At 38.7% G+C, this 18,419-nt stretch overlaps 1 protein-coding gene across 10 annotated transcripts in view; it reads right to left on the bottom strand.

Moving 5' to 3' along the window:
- The window catches only part of LCLAT1 (lysocardiolipin acyltransferase 1), a 112,055-nt gene extending 94,002 nt beyond the window's left edge, over positions 1-18,053 (bottom strand). For 4 of the 10 annotated variants that reach the window (XM_071423688.1, XM_071423631.1, XM_071423664.1 and 1 more), the window contains exons 1-2: positions 17,895-18,053; positions 17,652-17,745 (exon numbers count right to left, since the gene is read on the bottom strand). The gene's annotated coding sequence lies outside the window, so the exon portion shown is untranslated. Of the gene's footprint in view, positions 1-8,598; positions 10,365-11,813; positions 11,933-17,651; positions 17,746-17,894 lie in introns of those variants that run through there. The other 6 variants (XM_071423648.1, XM_071423672.1, XM_071423705.1 and 3 more) reach the window with 3 other exon arrangements.
- Between the last annotated feature and the right edge of the window lie 366 nt (positions 18,054-18,419).

Below are 18,419 nucleotides of genomic sequence, written 5' to 3'. Positions count from 1 at the left end.
TCTTTTGTTATTTTGGCCCCCATTGCCAAGATTTTTGGATTTTCATTCTGGAAAAAGGAGAAAGATGAGGAATTGTCTGAAGGAGTGTTTGCTGGGCTGCTTGCCCTCAGAAAACTGGAAAATTGCCGAGGCTGAAGAAAGAAAGTATTCTATAAACTCAGATCTGACTTGTGCTGAACAGAACAACATTTATGGAGAATTAATATTTCCAGTGTCTTGACCTAGGAAACTTTGTTATCTTGTATGAAGTTCAAAGAAATGACCAGTGGAAAAACCACAGAAACTGCCAAACAATCAGCAGTAGTGCTGGCTAGTTGTCCTGTCTGACAGTGTCTTGTCAGACACCTCAATAAGAAAGTGCAGGAAGAAAGCCTGCAAGAGACAGAGATGGTGAGTTTATTCTTAGCCTCTGGTAACATTTATCTTATGCCATAAAATACTCAGGCTTACATTCTTCTCACTACTACTCATTCATTAGCAGACTGTTCTTGTCTTCTATATAAAAAGACCTAATCCTTTTGTTCTACAAGCAGTTTTTAAGCCTTCTACACTCTTGCTGAGTATCCAAATTCATGAAGGAAAAGGACTGACAGCAGCCAGACAACCTGCCCATTCAAGCAACAAAGGTACAAATCACACCCTCGGGTTCCCTCAGCTACTAGCAGTAGATAATCAGTCAGAAGCCCCACACTTTATTGTAAAGTCTAAATGCTGTATCTTGTTCTAAGGAAAAGTTCCCATTTTATGGACTATCTTACTAGGAGGCATTGATAGCTGTGAATGCTGGTTCAGAGTGTGTAAAACAGCTTCAAGGCTTCAGGGAGCACAGTATTACAGAGGAAGAAAGTAGTAAGGAGAAGATTAAATCTTACATCTGGGATTTGTTCAGTTATTACAGAGCAAGGGATGCTCTTGAGAAGCTGCCTCTCCAAGCCAGGAGGTCTGGTTGGACGGGCCAGCTGTCCAAGGCACCAACTACTAAGATTATTCAACCTTTAACTGTTGGAGGAAGCTCTTATTCTCCTGCAGCAAGCCCAGGAGTGGAACTGGGCAAAGGAAGGACACAACTATACTAAAAAGCACCCCTGGCACACCCTTTAAAGAACAGCTGGGAGCCACCAGACAGCAGAACCAGCACAAACAGTCATGTAAAAAGACCAAGTCTGCAGTGACTCCTTGTAAAACAAGTATCTGTAATCTTATCCAGCCTACATGGCTAAGACCACAGGGGGTAAAGAGAAGGAAAGGGGCCAGCTGGAGAAGGCTGGTCGAAGAAAACAAAAATATGAATTCCTGTTGCCTTCCTTATTTAGAGTATAATTTATTCACCCCAGACTGAAATGTCTGAGCAACTTCCAGAGCACTGAGAAGTTATTTTTACCCTCCAAAATATAAGGAGTATAAGAAACACAACCAACAATCACTGTTTAATACAATAATAATGCAATACTATGATTCACTTGCATTAAGTCTGACTAAATATGTCATTATCTTTAAATAGAAATGGCAACTAATAATTTTAAAACTAAAAATAGAAAGATATGTGATGTGAATCCTATAGGACTTACTCCTAACATGAATATATTATGCTGTCTTTCAAAAGTTTTCCGAGGTGCTTTCAGCTTTGGTAATTTTTTTGTTTTTCACTCAATTTTGCTTTCTATTTCTTTTGTGTACCAAGATACCATCTAGTCACAGAAATGCATTTCTAGAATTTTGTACAAAAAAGGACTACATCATTCCACTACTACAGAAACCATCCTGATATGAAATGTAGATGCCACTGTAACTAAAGAAAGTCAAATGGCAGAGAAGATGACAATGAAATATGTGGGATCAAATACACAAATAAACCCTTTATAATGAAAGGAATACTAAAAATCTTCTAAAAATGTCAGCTAGAGGAACTCAATAAAGGTCAAGACACTTTGAACAGGAGAAGTTAATCAAAGACTTTCTGTATTTACTGTCTTTTGTTCCATAACAGTACAATGTACTCCAGGTTACTTTAAAGCTATGACCTTTCTTGCCAGTATTCACTGTTCACTAACATAAAAGTCCCAAGTTTTGCTTGAAGAAGCCAAACCTGTTGATGTGTAAATTACGAGTCTCCAAAAGCACTACTTAAATGAAAGAGCTTCACCAACATGATTACTTTTGACTGTACTTGCATAAACCAAAATAAACAACAGGTGGGGAATGACCCCAGAACTCCCTTCATATATTTTAAACAGCCTTTAATGTTACCATTCCCACCACTAGCAAATGAAAATAGGTGGGGCAAATATCTTTGTGCCAATAAAAATGTTTCATTTAACAACAAAGCATGTGTTAAGAAGGCCAATTAAAATGTACAGGCACGTTTTGAAGTCACTGAATTTAGAGTTATGAAAATAAACCAGCATTTTCAAAATGGAAGCATGACAAAAACGACAAGCAGATTTCCATTACCTTAAGGAAAACCATGGTTTTCAAATAGTTTTCTTTAAACTGTCACTATCAAAATCAAAGCAAAAATCAAGGAGAGAGATTGTGAATAGCATCAAAACCACTCTTGAAACTTATTTTTTTGTGGCTCAACAACCATAAAACACATTTTCCTGTGTTTTAAAGTGCTTCTTTCCTTTCTTACAGGGCAAGACCATTAACACAAGAGGAGAAACAGCCTATAGCAAGACTACATAGCAAGTGTCTCTGTCCTTCCCCTCCTCAGGAAAGAGAATTATTTTCCTAGGGTGGCTTAGTTAAAACATACATTTAAGTTGCTCCAACAGCAGCTAAAACTACAGCTTCTGTTTTCAATTCCCATGATTCCCAGGACTTAAAAGTGGAAAGGAAATTTGTTTTCCAAATAACACCCCTTATTCTGCAGCTTACTTAAAGCTAAGTAGTTATTTCCTGTGAGAATTTTACAGGAGTTAATAAGACATCTTTTTCTTTTAAAAAGAATCATCCCTGAGTCATCACAAACCCATACAGACACAGTAACCTACAGACAACAGATCCACACAGAATGGCTGAGGTTGGGAGGGATCTCTGGAGGTCTTCTGGTCCTATACTGCTCAAGCAGGACCAACTGCAGCCAGTGAGCTTATGAATATCTGAGGGAGACTCCATAACCACTTTGGGCAACCTGTGCTGGTGCTCACTGACCCTCCCAGTCAAAAAAGGTGTTTTCTGATGTGTCTTGTCACTCTCATGCTTTCTGACAAATCTCTTTGCCCAGGATTCTTCTCCTGGGAAGCTGAGAAGCCTCAGAGAAAAATGAAAACAATAATTATCTGATTTGCTTCTCCTGTGTTTTGCTGCTTTGGAATGTGTTTGGACATTGTTTACCAACAGGTGGTTATTTCATTGGTTTCTGCTGTGAATTGTTTTTGACTTAATGACCAATCACGGTCAGGCTGTGTTGGGACTCTGGAAGGAGTCACGAGTTTTCATTAGTATCTTTTAGCCTTCTGTAAGTATCCTTTCTGTATTCTTTAGTATAGTTTAGTATTCTTTAATATAATATAGTATCCTAAAATAATAAATTAGCCTTCTAAAACATGGAGTCAGATTCATCACTCCTTCCTGCCACGGGGCACCTCATAAATACGACAGTGTCTGTGTTTGTGTCCATTGCCTCTGGTCCTGTCACTGGGCACCACAGAGAAGGGCCTTGTTCCATCCTCTCTGCACCTTCCCTTCAGGCACTTGCACACACTGGTAACACGTCCCTCCCCAAACCTTTTCTCCTCCAGGCTGAGCAGCCCAGCTCCCACCCCCTCCTCACATGTCAGAGATGCTCCAGTCCCCTCTCCATCTCTGTGGCACTTCACTGAACTCTCTCCTGTACATCCAGTATGTGTCTGTGCAGGGGATCAATCCTAAACATTTCTGAAAGAAATAGAGTATTCTGATAAGCTGGGAAATTAAGCCTGAAGGGTTAAAAGTTTCACCTAAGCTGCTGCACAGGGTTTTACAAGAAGGCACAGAGCCCTCCAAATTCACCATGAGGGGGTTTCTGCTTTAGCCATTACAATAATTGCTTCAGTCCTGGTCCTAACTCAGAGCAGAACAATTAAGGCCAGCTTTCAAGAAACTAAATTCTGTCTGAAAATATCTCCCTAGCTGCAAAATTAGGAAGACTATAAAGTCACTTAAAAATTCACCAGACCTCAGCTTTCTTTCAAACAGTTTAAGCGTCATGAAGCAAATAATAAAGCAGATAATGTTGTTGTGAAATATTGCAAGGCTGAGAGAAAAAAATAGCAACTCTGTGTCACAGCATGACCTATTAAAATAGTTCAAATTACTTTAGGAAACCATAAATATATTTAAAAAAAAAGTTTACCCATCTTCCAACTTTTCTCCCTCCACATTTTGGTAAGAGGACCAAATACCTAGGCAGACTAGAAGACATGAGCAAAAACTTCAAGTTCCTTTACACTTATTTATATTAAGCCATTATTCTTTCACAGTGCTTCCAGAGCAGTTTGCAGTAATCTGCACTATGAAAAAGGGATGTAACAGACAAAGAAAATGAGACGTTATGTGATGAGCATTTCTTAGGATGTCAGAATTTTTAATAACTTACACTGCAGTAAAGAAGAAAGAGATTAATGGCAACAGAGCAAGCAAGAAATAGGATTTTATGTATATTATGGAAAATACAAAATTGAAAGTGATCTAAAGCCTCTAACAGCATACTTATAAGTGTTTTTTACTGGTAACAGATTCCAAGCTTCAAATCAGGTTTGACTGCATGAGGCAGTAAGGAAAAATATAATAATTTCCTGATACTTCACTGAAATTCTTAGACCAAACTACAACAAAAATAAATAATAATCCTTTTTAGAAGGAATATTAGAACAGGATTCTCCTCCAGTTGTTCAGGAACGTTAGGGATTTAAAGTATTTCAAAATGTCTGGCTGCAGTTCAACACAACATAGCTAATGGGACTCAATATGAACTCTCCCATAACACTTTATCTAGTCAAATAATTTCTCTTTATAACTTTCTACCTCTAGCTTCCATACTGTCAGATAGAGATATCAAGCATATAAATGGGAAACTACATTAAGAGATATCATAACTGACTCTTTTAAGCTGAAAGTAGTTTTGTTTATACATTACAAACCACCTCAAGTCAACTGCAAGATACCCTATAAAATAATATCTAAAACCTGCAATTTCTGTAAAGCTGTTACACATTTTGATAGCATAATTTAGTCACTTTCTATTATGCAGACCACATAACAGAAATGGTAACACTTTTTGCCATCAAAGTTTACTTGGTGCATAGAGGAATATATTTTTTTTTACCGCTAGCAGGGTAAGGCATTAATTGTAATTTGTTATCAGATGTGCCAATAAAGGCAACCACTGTGCCCTCCATCAAAAGCTGAAAAAGACTGAACTGATTACCAAATAAGGTAAAGTATGATAAATCTAAAACTCCAAGCTTCACACTTCATTCAAATCTCTCCAAGTTATCAACTGCAAAGATGTCTGCCAGTTCATCAAGTCAGCTTTGTCTCATTCTAAATATCATAAAAAACTAAGGTATATTTACATCAAGTAACTTCAAGTACATTTTTAGGAGGCTGAAATTCACTGTGAAAGCCAACAAAGATTAGGGAAAGCTGTCTATCACCAATTAGACAGTAAAAGTCAAAGCACAGAGGTTCAGTATTAACTCCTTGGGAGAAAGGCATCCCAATCAACATCCTTCACCTTGACTGCTGAGCTATCAGATTGAAACTAGAAGAAGTGATCCTGGATGGCCAATACAATTTTCACAAGTTACTGTGAGGAAAATTTCAGAATGTGAGTTGAGAAATTAGACCAGACTATTTTCCTCCTACTTCTTGGAACAATAACCTGTGTGTTCAATGATGCATATGTAAATAGACAAGGAACTGCTTCACTCCGGACCAAAGCAAGATTTAAGGCATAAAGCAGAATTTGAGAGGCATAAAGCAGAATTCAGTCAAACTACAGGACCATTTGTGATTGTAAATAGCTTTGTAGAAATAACTTGGAATACTGACAGTTTTGTTTTTCTGGTGTTCTTGATCCTATATTCAGGAACTCATTCCAGTGACATCTCTGTGGAGTCAGCATTGATCTCAGGTATCTATCATTTGCTTACAATAAAACAGACTGCCAGGAAATCATAGTCTCAGACTACAGATGAAGTGATGCTGTGGAAATCTAACACATAATTATTAGTTTTGGCCCAGAAAGTGTTTTGGTCAGATACAGCAACATCGGAATTTACAGGAGGGAGAAGATGACATTAATCAAGGGGTCATCCTCAGTGTAAGTACAGTTTGCTACATCCACAGTGGAGATCAGGGGATTCAGCACCACTCCAAAAAACATTTGGGATACTGAAGCTGCACAATGAAACATAGAGAAATTATAAAGCACCAGATTTAAAGCTGTTGCTCCCTGGCTGGTTTGCTTTTTCACACAGGAACCCCACCTTATCTAATGCACAGGCCATGACAGCAGGGTGAAGAAGGAGAAATTACTTTGTATTTCTTTTTCCCCTTCCCATAGTAGAGTGCTTAGATATTAAAATTCTAGGGCAAAACCCTCTTTTTTCTCCTTTTTCTTCCATCTTAAGTTTATTATACTGCTATCTGAAAGTGTTGTATTTCACTAACTTATTTTCACAAAAGATCCTATTTTTATTTTTATAACTCAAGGCCTATATTATAACTCAGCACACAGCATATGAATTGTGTCTGCTTAATCTGGAATGTTTCCAGACTAATTTTTTTTTCAGAATATTTGTCACTGTGCAGTACATCACAAGCACAATTCACAGTTGTTATCAGCTTCAGTTGCAGCTGTGAAAGCTTTGCATTCTTTATTTTATAGATGTCCAATTTGGAACCTTACTATTCAAATACAAGGATCTCAAGTGGTTACTGTTAATAATGTTACATATGTTGCTTCTTAAGCAAAAAGTAAAATCCAGGTCTTCAGTGACATTTAACTACAGAAACCTTCAGATGATCATCTCCAACCCTTTATTCAGTTCAGGATACAACATCAGGCACATGCAACAAGTAAAATGTGTTCTACAGACCACATTCTTTAAATCTAAGGCATTCCCAAAAGCCATGGTAAACAGCAAGTTTTTAATGGGGAAAAAACGTGTTAATGAAAGTACATCCTGTCAATTCAAATAAGGAGATGTGGGTGACATTAAAAAACTTAGCCCATATATCACTTGTCACTTATGTTTCTGTTGGTATTTTAATGAAGTCTAAGATCATGAGCCTACTGTGAAGAGAATCTGGGAGAGTAACAGCTGCTCATCTCTAATAGCAATCGTGTAACTTAAGAAATGTCATTTTATTATTTCCAAGGAACAAAGGAAAGGAAAACACTCCAATGACAAGGTAGGATGTCTTAAACAGAGGAAGACCCAACATTCCCATGTACGATATGCACGCTTTCCTAAAAATCAAAACCTCAGCATTTAAGTTGGCCAAAACCCATAACTTCCAAGCATTCCCTTCAAATTCTTTCACTAAATTAAAAAACCAAAAAAAACCCAAAACCAAACCAAACCAAACCAAAAAAAAAAAAAAAAAAACCAAAAAAAAAAAAAAACCAGAAAAACCAACTGGAGCTAGAAAAGGATCAGACATAACTGTTTCTGTATTTGTTATGTTTCAGGGTAGGTCTGGTATTACCAACAAGTTAATGGATGGAAGAGCAAAGTGCTAATTAAAGCAAAAGCTTTCATTTCAAGCCATTAGTTTAAATCTGTATAGTCAGTGTACAATTCCTTAAACCAGCAGACTAAACTGAGTTAAAGAAAGAGCAAATCCTATCATATTTAATGTTTCTTATGCCTAATCTAGGTACCTTTTTATGAGTACTTCACTATTTTCCTCCACAGAGGCAAAATAATGTCTTCTAGTGCTATTAAATGCTCATAAAAGAACTGATTTTCAAATAAAAACATTAATATGAAAATCCTAAAATGTAACCTATTTTCCCTTTGAAATAAATTCTGCCCATCAAGAAAAATCAATTACATCAATCAAACTATAGAATTTGAAGGTAATAAAGTAATGATTCTAAGTATTTTCTTTTTCTTTTTTCCTACTAGTTACATTGTAGTCAGAAAATTTCTTTATTCTACATTAAGGAACAACTTATCCAAGCTAACTTCCTTCTGAAAAAATTAATTGACCCTTTATTATGATTGCATTTAGAATGCTTATATAGACATTTCCTAAGCTTTTTCCAGAACAAAAACAGTTAAAATGTTTTAATTAAACCACTTTTCCTTGAGAAATGTTTCCTTTACAATGTTTTTAATATAACTCAACATTGGCTGCATCTTTCTTGACAGATGGTATTTCCTTAACAGAGACTGTCTCAAATGGTTTATGTATAACATTCTTTCTAAAATTCATTTCCTTTCTGTGTAAGAAGTTCATACACCAAGGAAAAAAAAACAGGAATGTTTCATGCCATGTGGGATATAAGCGTTCTAGAGTTTTGCTTTAAATTAGCCGAGTAATATTTTTGTAGAAATATTATTAACATGGTTGAAGCTTAACATTTGGAAAATGGAAAAATACTTGCCCACAACACTGCTTCTCTCCAGATCCCACTCCAACATTAACTTCTCTTTTATGTTCTACTCCTCAGTCCCTCGTCTGGTGAAATCTGACAGATCTCAGTAAGGTTCAGCTTAGGAGAGAGATGTTAACTGGGTGACTGTTTTCAAGAACAACAGACTGGTAATTCTGTAACAAATACCTCCCAAACCAGAAAGGAAAGTTCTTATACCTTCCCTCCAAAATCAATCAAAACCCTGAAATCAGCAGAAAAGCACACCATAATCTTTCTGAGAAGGAGGACAGACACTGAGGTCTCACAGAAGTAGATGTGGCTCCTAAGGATGAGCCACTCCTCCATATTAACAACAAAACACAAGTTCTTAAGAGGGAGACTTGTATCAGCTGGATGCAGAAGAACTAAGGTTCCACAAGTAAAAATCGTGGGGAAATGGAATTTGCAGGAAATATCTTTGCAGGATACTCAGGCCAAATGTATTGGGTTTGCAGCTTGTAATATACACTCCCTATAAAGGTTGTAAACTTTTGGCTAAATGGCTGGAGGGCAATAGCAGTAAGAGCAGTCTTTAGGTGATAAAGAAATACCTGTTGATAATTTCTTTTTCCTCTTGTTACACTATAAGCATTCATTAAAATATTACTTTTCTAACAGATCAAATAATTTTCTGTACAGCCAAAAATTTTTATTCTAAAATATTCTGCCGCCTGTGGAACTATATTTACAGTAATATTTTGCTACTTTCCATTTTTGGGCATCTCTTAGCCAACATGCCATTTTGTGAGACTTCTAGTAAACATTATCATCTGTGTTAATACTGTGTTCATAGAGAATATCTTGCACTGAAATCCAAAACTACCAGTTAGTTTCCAAAATTTGAAGGCTTGCCTATTTTATATTTATGAAGATATTATGTATTTCTGAACTTTACAAAACCCTGTCCTAAATATACCTTTTCCAACGACTTTTGTACTTCAATACACAGTGAGAGATCATGGAGACTGGGAATATAATCTTTCTTTCTAGTATGCAAACTCATTTTAGCTTTCTGCTCACAGCAATGCTACCTTCAGTTCTGAAGGCAAGCTGAATGCCCAGAGCCCATGATAACAAAGCTTGGGACATACGTGCAGTGCCAGTTTGCCTGAAAGAGTTTTATGGATGCCTTCCATAAGGTTAAAAAAGAAAGAACAACTGTATTTGGCACCTCTATTTGCCACTGACGACATGTTAAATGAACAAGGACCTGAAGGAACATGGGAATAACTGACAGCTTCCCTTTAAAAAGAGGAGGGATTTCCTACAGCCATTCCAGGGGCCCCATGCTGTTGCAGGAAGGTGAAAGTCTGCCAAGCTGCAAAGACACAGAGAGAAGGCAGACTATCAGAAAATCCAGCTAACATGTGACTGAAAGGAAAACTTTACTAAATCCTCTAAGCTTTTCATAAGGTTCATTCCAATTAAAAATAGTTGCTATTAGTATGTTTTCAAAGAGAAGTACAGGAGTGCTGTGTAACACATCATATTCGTTCTTCAGTAGACCAGCCTACCACAATTACTTCAACAAAACCCACATCATTTCAGCTATTTTTCCCTTTAGACAGAATATGTATTCCTGTGATATCAAGAATCATTTTAGCAATATCCCTGTTGTGACCACTTCAGGCACATTTGCTTCTGCCTAAACTTAATTTCCCTACTTTCATAACTACAGAGCCATTGTCTCAATTTTGCAGGTCAGTCATCTCTCAAGGTCCTTTGATGGCTGCTGTAATTAGAACACACACAAAAAAATAGCTGTTTGACCTCTGACAACTTAGCAGGCATTTGTCTTTCAAAAACTATTAAGGTGGCAGACAAGATAAACATGCAGCTCTTTTACCCACTGTCATAGTCTAAATGAGATGTGCTGTTCAATTCAAGTATTGTTTGAAAGTGTGGGGTTTTTTATTGCTGAGTGGAGTTGACACTGTTCAACATCTAACACAGCATCCAAGAGAGGTGCAGAACTAAATGCTTCTCAATATTTACCAAAAAGACCAAGATTCTTTCTTCATAGCAAGACTGAGATACAATACATACAATGCCTACCTTTATTGTAACATAAGTAAAAACACTCTATGAGATAAAATAATAATTTCTAAAATTTTCTATTAAAATGTAAGTAAATTGTGGAAATTGGCATCTCAAGATAGAATAATTTATGACAAATTAATGAAGTATTCATTCTGTAATGAATGGTAGACCCATGCAGGCACTCAAAATAGCAGATAACTATAAGGATTTCATTTCAAACTTGGTATTCAAGAGAAAATTTAAACCTGATGTTCCTAATAAAAGAACACACTTCTCTGAGCAAAGCCATAATTTTGGGAGAGACACACCCTTTGTCACTTCCAATGGTTAGAAATAGATGAGTCTGCAAAACATTTACTGTAAATCATATTGAGACACGAGTATTTTTTTAAGGAAACTCTAGTGCAAAATCCATCTCATGGAGGCAGCACAAAATGCAGCAAAACCAATCCTTTCCTCAAACAGTCTATCACCAAAGTTTAGAAAGATCAAACATAACCAGAACACTACATTCCATCTTCCTAGACAGTCTGTAATTATTTAAGAGAGATTCAAACAAACCAAACACCCCCTTTCCAAATGTGAAGTGCATGCCAATTCCCAGGGCATTAACTGGGAACTCCACTATCTGATGATGAATTACAGATAAATAGCTGACTGGCAAGCCATCCTTTTTGCTTGTCCCAAGGACAAATCTATTAACCTGGGCAAGAGATCCTAAAAGAAATTGCTAAAACTGTTTTCTTTTTAAAGGAATTCACTAGGTAAATTGACAGATTAGTGGTGTTTTCACACTGAAGAGGGAGGACCAGAAGAAAGCTACTGTCTGTTTAGGAGGTTGAAAGGAAATTATTTGCCTTACCTTACCAGACTACAGGTTGTCTAGATAACCTTGGCATGAGTGTATTACCTCACACTTTCTAAAATGTTGGGCTCTTCAAGCAAAGAGGATTTCCATGAGTGAAGTGTTAAAAAAAAAAATGAACTGGTTCCCAACAGAGACTTAACAGGTAAGAATTTCTTTTACTTGTTTTGCTCTTTGAGAAATCTTTTGCAGTTTTCCTTGGCTTTGTTAAAGAACCAAGCAATGACCTCCTGGATCACAGGGCCCCCATGTTGATACACAATCTCAAAAACTTACCCAGCAGAACCAGAAACAAGCTCCAAGTTCTGACCAGCCTGAAAGCTCATCTGCAGCTTGGCTCACTTTGAACAGTTATATCTTCCATGGATCAGCATGTGGTCATCACTGTCTCCTGGCTTATCATACCAGAACAGTTAAAAGTTGTTTCTCAATGAGGACAAAACATGTAACTGCTTTTCAGTGAACAGAATGCTTAAGAAATTCCCACTGTACCACAAGAATTCTGGTGAAGAGTTAGTCAAGTTTATGAGAAAAAATCATTCACTGAAATTAAAAGTGCTTCATCATATAAATTTCTTAAAGGTAATAGCACAAGCAGCAAATATTAGAAGAAAAAAAAAAGCTTTACCAGTCATTATTAAATTTATTATGTTTTATTCTTGCTAAAGTACTATCTGCTTTTTCAAAACCAATGCTCTTTACACTCAAGCAGATCACAAACATGATCTTGAAAACAAAGGGAATTGTTCAGCTGAACAAATGCCTGATTACTGTAGGTATTAAAAACCAGAAGGATCTAGTCCTTCTAGCATCTGAATAATAAAATAAAGCATCTAAAAAAACCGAATGAGCTTTGTCACAATTCCATGTCCAAACTAGGACAGAATTTTTTGACATTATTTTCACTGGAGAAAGAGTTTATCAAAGCTAACCACCACATCTCATATAAAAACACAAAATGGAAATCCAGAGGACTCATCATTCTCTTACATTTCTCCTCACACTTAGGGAAAGGAATTTACTCTACCTGTGTAGATCAGAAGAAATGGTCTATCTGAAGAGAAGTCTGCTGACAGATTGACTCCCTTGATCTCTGAACACTGCCAACTGGAAAACTCTCAGTATAGCCAAGACCTTTTTTTCTGCATTTGGGTATAAAACAGTGATACAAGATTGGTAACAGTTCTTGGGGTCTTTTTATTTGAGGGTTTTTCTAGCACTTTTCTAGAAACTGAAACAAGCAAAGCTTTAGCAGCAACTCAGAAGGTCGTAATAGTCACCTGATAGATGCAATTCAAATTCCTTCCCACTTCTGCATGGGAATACATAAAATGCTGAATATCATCTAGCCAGAGCTGTACACTTGCTGGACATCTGTTTACAGCTTTAACTCACCAAATGAAAATGCTAACTATAACCTGCCCAAGGACACACAAGACAACCAATGAAAACTTCAGTAATCTCCAAAACTTCACACACTGCTTGCAGAGAAGTCTGGAAAAACAGAGGCATTTTACTGTGTTTTGATGTTGTAATTTAGCTGTTCAATGAATGGAATTTACAGTTTCTTTCTGAACAGCTACCTTTCAAATTTCAGAAATACAGCGTGAAGTGCTTTCAGTGGTATTTATTACAGAGAGACTACTAGTATCCTATTTGAGGCTGTTGTAAAAACAGTTCAAAAACATTAATCAGCTTAAAAACATTAATTTCTGCATACATTTTTCTATGTAAGTCAAATCCCATTAGGAGAACATACTCTTTAAAATATGGCTTGAGCTAATTTTAAAGATGGTTGGAAAAGTTTGGCCTACACTGATTAAAATCTATACTTAAATGAAAGGAAAATTTAACCACAAAAACTGTGCTCATTTTAGAAAAACAAGCATATCACTGCCAAAGTGCAGTCCTAAGTTTAGATGGCTGTCTGACTAAAACATTATAATTATGAGAAACTGAAATGGATTTCTAAATGTTTCAATATGAAACAGCCATCGGGTAATTTGCAAGATATACAATTATCTTCTGAATTCAAACACAATGCTAATACTCCATCTGAACAAATGCAGACTGTTTGTGTGAAGACTGAGGAAATCAATGTTAAACATCAATACCAACACTAGATAGGAGTAACCATAATGAAATCTTAAAGCAGAATTACCAAGTGATGTGGAATTAATTACTTCAAGAATTTTCTCTGAGGAGAAGAAAAAAAAAAAGGAATCTCTCTCTGTTGCCTCTGTCTCTCCAAGAGCTGCTCAAGCTGAACAGAGGGTCCTCAGCCATTTTATCCCCATTAAAACTGCATCAGGAAGCATTTCACCCAAGCTCTCATGTGTAGCAAGACAGCAACATTTTTACCTTCAAACACCAGAGAGGGTCTTCAAATGCAAAGGGTCATAGAACATATGTTCTGTTACTTCAAAAAATTAACATTCATATCTTCATGGGATCATTATCATACCTGACCATGCAAAAGTTAAAAGGAGATAAAAATTAAACATAACAACATGCTCACCCCAGATCTATTTGTCCATTTCATGTATAACCATTGTAAATTCCAGTTACTTTGAAAAGTAAGTTAAATCTTGATCTGCAACAATCATGAACAGTTTGATGCAATTAGCAGGATTGTAAGAAATTCAAAGTAACCCCATTCTTGTTTAAAAATCATGATGGCATGTACTTGTCAGTACCTGCACTGTCTTTTATAGTCTGGCTTTGATTTAAGAAGAAAAATGACTTGGTTGTGTTCTATTTCTGGGTCTCCTTTGAAAGCCTGAGTGTTCAGTTATCTTTTGACTCTTCTGACTTCAGCCCAGTCTGTTGTTTCACTGATTTGGTGAAAGGAGTACAAAACAATCCGTCATTTATAGATAAAAACACACAGGAACTGTGAGGAGCATGTCTGGGGACACAGCAGTTCACAGGACCACCACCATTCAAAGAGTAATTTTATAAAGGACCAGAGAAACTTTTCAGTAAAAATTAATTCTCTTTCTACCAGCAGTGTGAGTTGATCCACATAACTGCTTCATACAGACTCATGAGGAACTCTTCATTTAGCCTTCATGGCACCTCTGGAGCTGCCATCAAAGGAGAAGAGCAAATAGAGATCAATTTCTCTCAACAGTAAGAGATGCTGGATGCCTTAAAAACAATAAAACCATGGTAAGCTCAATGAAATAGCACCCGAAATTAAGAAATATCTTTCAGAAACACTGGAATGACAGCAATACCTGCTCCCTTGATACCTAAAATAACATCAATAGCAGGTTTTACACCAAAGGATGCCTGAAACAAGCTCCTCAAGAGTCAGGGGAGTTTTAGGATCACACATGCAAAATCTTGGAAAAGCAGGGTGGAAAAAAGCAGTTCTGTTCCTAAGGGGAAACCACCTTAAGCCTATTATCAGATTAAAGGCAAATTAATGTCCTCAAACTCATGAAAAGATAGCGTGCAAAGCTACTAATTTTGCATTGGCAAGTAAAGACTCTCCCAGTTTTTAACCCCTAAGCATTCAAGAACTCTAATACAAACAAATGTAATTAGGTAAATTATATTTATTGTATCGAAATAAGGGCAAGTTCACAAGTAAACTAGCTCAGCTAAGAGAAAAAAAAAATTAGGAAAATGAAGAGACATTTTGGGTATGTTTGAAGAATTCTGCTATCATAGCTCTATCATATCTCACTGTGCCCTGCTATAGCAAAAAATTGGACAATTCACAATGCAGAATTGTCTTTCAGGAGCAATTTACTTGTTAGGCCAAGGCAACAAACAGTAAAATCAAACTGTGAGCTTTTGCCCACAGTCAGCAGGGACCCGTTCCAAAAATTCAACTCTCCAAAGGTTCCATCTCCCCCTCTCTTAGCCCTAAGTGCTGACCAAGCACCACACACACGACACAAACAATCCAGCTCTCCTCAGGCCAGTGCCAAGAAAACATTAAACCAGACTGTGGAGCTCAGTGCCTCGTGTCTGTGTGCTCCCAGCACCAGGACCTGAAGAAACAAGGGAACAAGGAAGGGACAGCCTTCAACAAGACTGTAAGTGGAGAAGAGGAGAATGAAATAAGGAAAGAAGGACAGAGGAAAACACAATTATTTGTAAATAATCATGAGGTAGGAAGAAAGCATAAATTGAGACAAAGTTGGGAGGAGTGAGGGGTAGCAGCACACTGAAGGATGGGACAAGTGACAAGAAAGAAAAGACATACATGAGACTGTCCAAACAAAAATTAAGAGAAATAAACTCTATGGGGAAAACTCTTAGACAGAATCAGGTAGAAAGCCAGCAGAAGGACAAGAGGATTTGCACCTATGGCAGTTCACATTAAGAACCTAGGGATTAAAAATGTGGCTTTACTAAAAATCGCTGCTAAAGGAGTAGATAGTCTGCAGGAACAGATGAAACACGTGAGAGTTTCCTACATGAGCAACTGGAGAAAGGGTTATGTGATCCAGCAAATCCTAACATTGCTAAAACCCCAGGTGGGCGTGAAGATGACACCTTACTCCACTTCCAATCTTCCTTCCAGATTGCGTTTGTGGGGAGGGCAGGGGTAGACAACGCCAAGAAGGCGAAACTCATTGAGACTGAGGAGCTGGACCATACCAGAATCAAGGTTTCCCTGCACAATCTCAGTCTGGTTTTCACAGTAGGGTACAAAATTATCTTTCCTTCAAGATTCTGCCTCACTGAGTACACATGTTGGACCATGTGAGGTCTAAATAAAGGTTTGTAAGTGACTTCCCTCTTTCAGCACAGAAACACTTTGGCAAGCAGTGAATGGAGAAAAAACCCTTGGAAGATGAGAAAGCTCCTTCACAGGCTTATACTCTGTTCAGTTTTACCATATATTCCCTACACATGGCTGACTTTTTTTTTTTTAAAACTGAAACTTTTCAGAAGTTTGAGGTGTAGTTCTGATTTTCTGAATGACCACTTTGAGATTTGGTTTCTCGAGGTACAGTTTCACATTATGGTTGACCCACAGCTGGGTTACATTAGTGCAGAAGGAGAAACAGCTTTCATTCATATCAGAGCAAGCACTCACTGGAATAACTTCCATCCCCATAAAACTCTTAGATCAGCTGTCCCTGAAATCATCCAACCACTAAATCCACTACAAAGAGAGTAACAAGAACCCATGGCCAGCCATGGAAAGGAGTGAGACCACACTCTTCAGCTGCAGCCCACACACTGACCAAACTATGAATTCACACTGGTAAAGGCTACCTTGATGTGCTGAGGTACAGCTCTGCATTCAGACTATGAGATAATACTGTAAAACATGATTGCAAAGTCAACCAACTCATTTTAGATTTCTGTGCTCAATTTAAGACATATTTTGACTTTTTTTTTTTAATCCTAGTTTCCCCATTTGTTAAGTAAGAAGCAGGATGGAGGGGGACCCATCTATTCATCTCTGGTTTACAGTGTTAGAATAAGCTCATGCTTGAGAAACATTAGAAGGTTACCATACTATCTACAACTGAAATGTCCAAAAGCAGTGGCTGGGCTGTTGGACAGAACACCCAGCTGCTATGAAGTAAGTGAGATATGGTGATGTTTTCAATCAGTAAGTAAAATACACTACCCATTAGTGTAGCCCACTCCACACACTAACAGAAGTAGAGATTAAAGAAGCCCAGTGACCAAGAACTGCATTGCAATGAATACACACAAGCACCAGTGTAAAGCTGGACGCCCAGTTTAAAACTCCAGCGTTTATTTTTAGTGTGCAGCTTCTTGCAGCCACAGCTATGTGCTGAACAGCCCGGTTGTGCAAAGCCACGAGCCTTGTTGCAGCACTCACCCTGCATTCACTGCACAAAAGACCATTCAGGTCAAAGTTTAGCTTTGCCAGAGGGCACATCCAACCCAGGCGGCAGCACACACGCCAATACTAACGGGAAAAGTGACAACAGGCACAATAACCAAGGAAAACCACTCAGTTACAGCTGGAAAAAACCCTAACTGGCTTCTGTGTATGTACAAGCTAAAAGGAAAGACGCTAAAGATGAGATTATAACAACAGGCCTCCGGTTATTTATTCCTCCAGGTGCAACAAAAGCAGCAGCACTGAAACCGAGGTTTCGGGTACCGTACACGTCTCACACACATGGAACGCCTCCGCAGACAAGCTCAAGCGCTCTCTTCCATCGCCGCGGCTCCCGGCCGTCCTACAGCGCGGCGACCATGCCTAGGGACAAACGGGAGGCGGCTGAGAGAGAGCCCGGCGGGCGAGAACCACCCGGCGAGGCCAGGGGAGCTGGGGAGCTGCGGAGCCCCGGCGCCGCTGCCACCGCCAGCACCGCGGCCCGGCCTCCCCTCCGTCCGCCCCTCCCTCACCTGGGACAGGGCAGCGCCGCGGCGGGAGGAGCCCAGGGAGCCGCCGCGGCGGGAGGAGCTCACGGAGCCGCCGCGCCGCCGCCGCCGCCCACGGGCGCCAGGGCCGCCGCCATGTTCCCGCGGCCTCTGACCCCGCTCACTTCCGGTCACGGCGGTCACGCCGTTGCCATGGCAGCGCTCGCGGCAGGGCCCCCTTAAAGGGACCGCGCGGACGGGGCTCGGGGTCTGTGGGGCACGAGCCCAAAAGGCACAGCGGCTCGTCCGCCCCACAGCGCTGCACCGAGGGGAAAACCGTACTGCTGCTTAGCTCCGGAATTCGTCATAAAATAGCCTGTGCGGGGGGAGAGTAGTGGAAAACGACCGTGGCGTGTTTTCCACTGCTGTGAGGAGATGGTTTGTCTTAACTTTCCCCGAAACGGGCCGTATTTTCAGTTTTTATTGCACCGCCTTTGCCACCGCTCTGTTGATGGAATTAACCTCTTTACAGTCTTTCCACATGTATGTTTTTATAAGGTAAACAAAGCT

The sequence above is a fragment of the Agelaius tricolor genome, unplaced genomic scaffold (assembly GCF_023055355.1).
Source record: "Agelaius tricolor isolate 1412-34295 unplaced genomic scaffold, bAgeTri1.0.p SCAF_1, whole genome shotgun sequence".
Lineage (NCBI taxonomy): Eukaryota > Metazoa > Chordata > Aves > Passeriformes > Icteridae > Agelaius > Agelaius tricolor.
The sequence above is the reverse complement of the archived record's forward strand: the minus strand, read 5'-3'. Positions and strand labels throughout refer to the sequence as shown.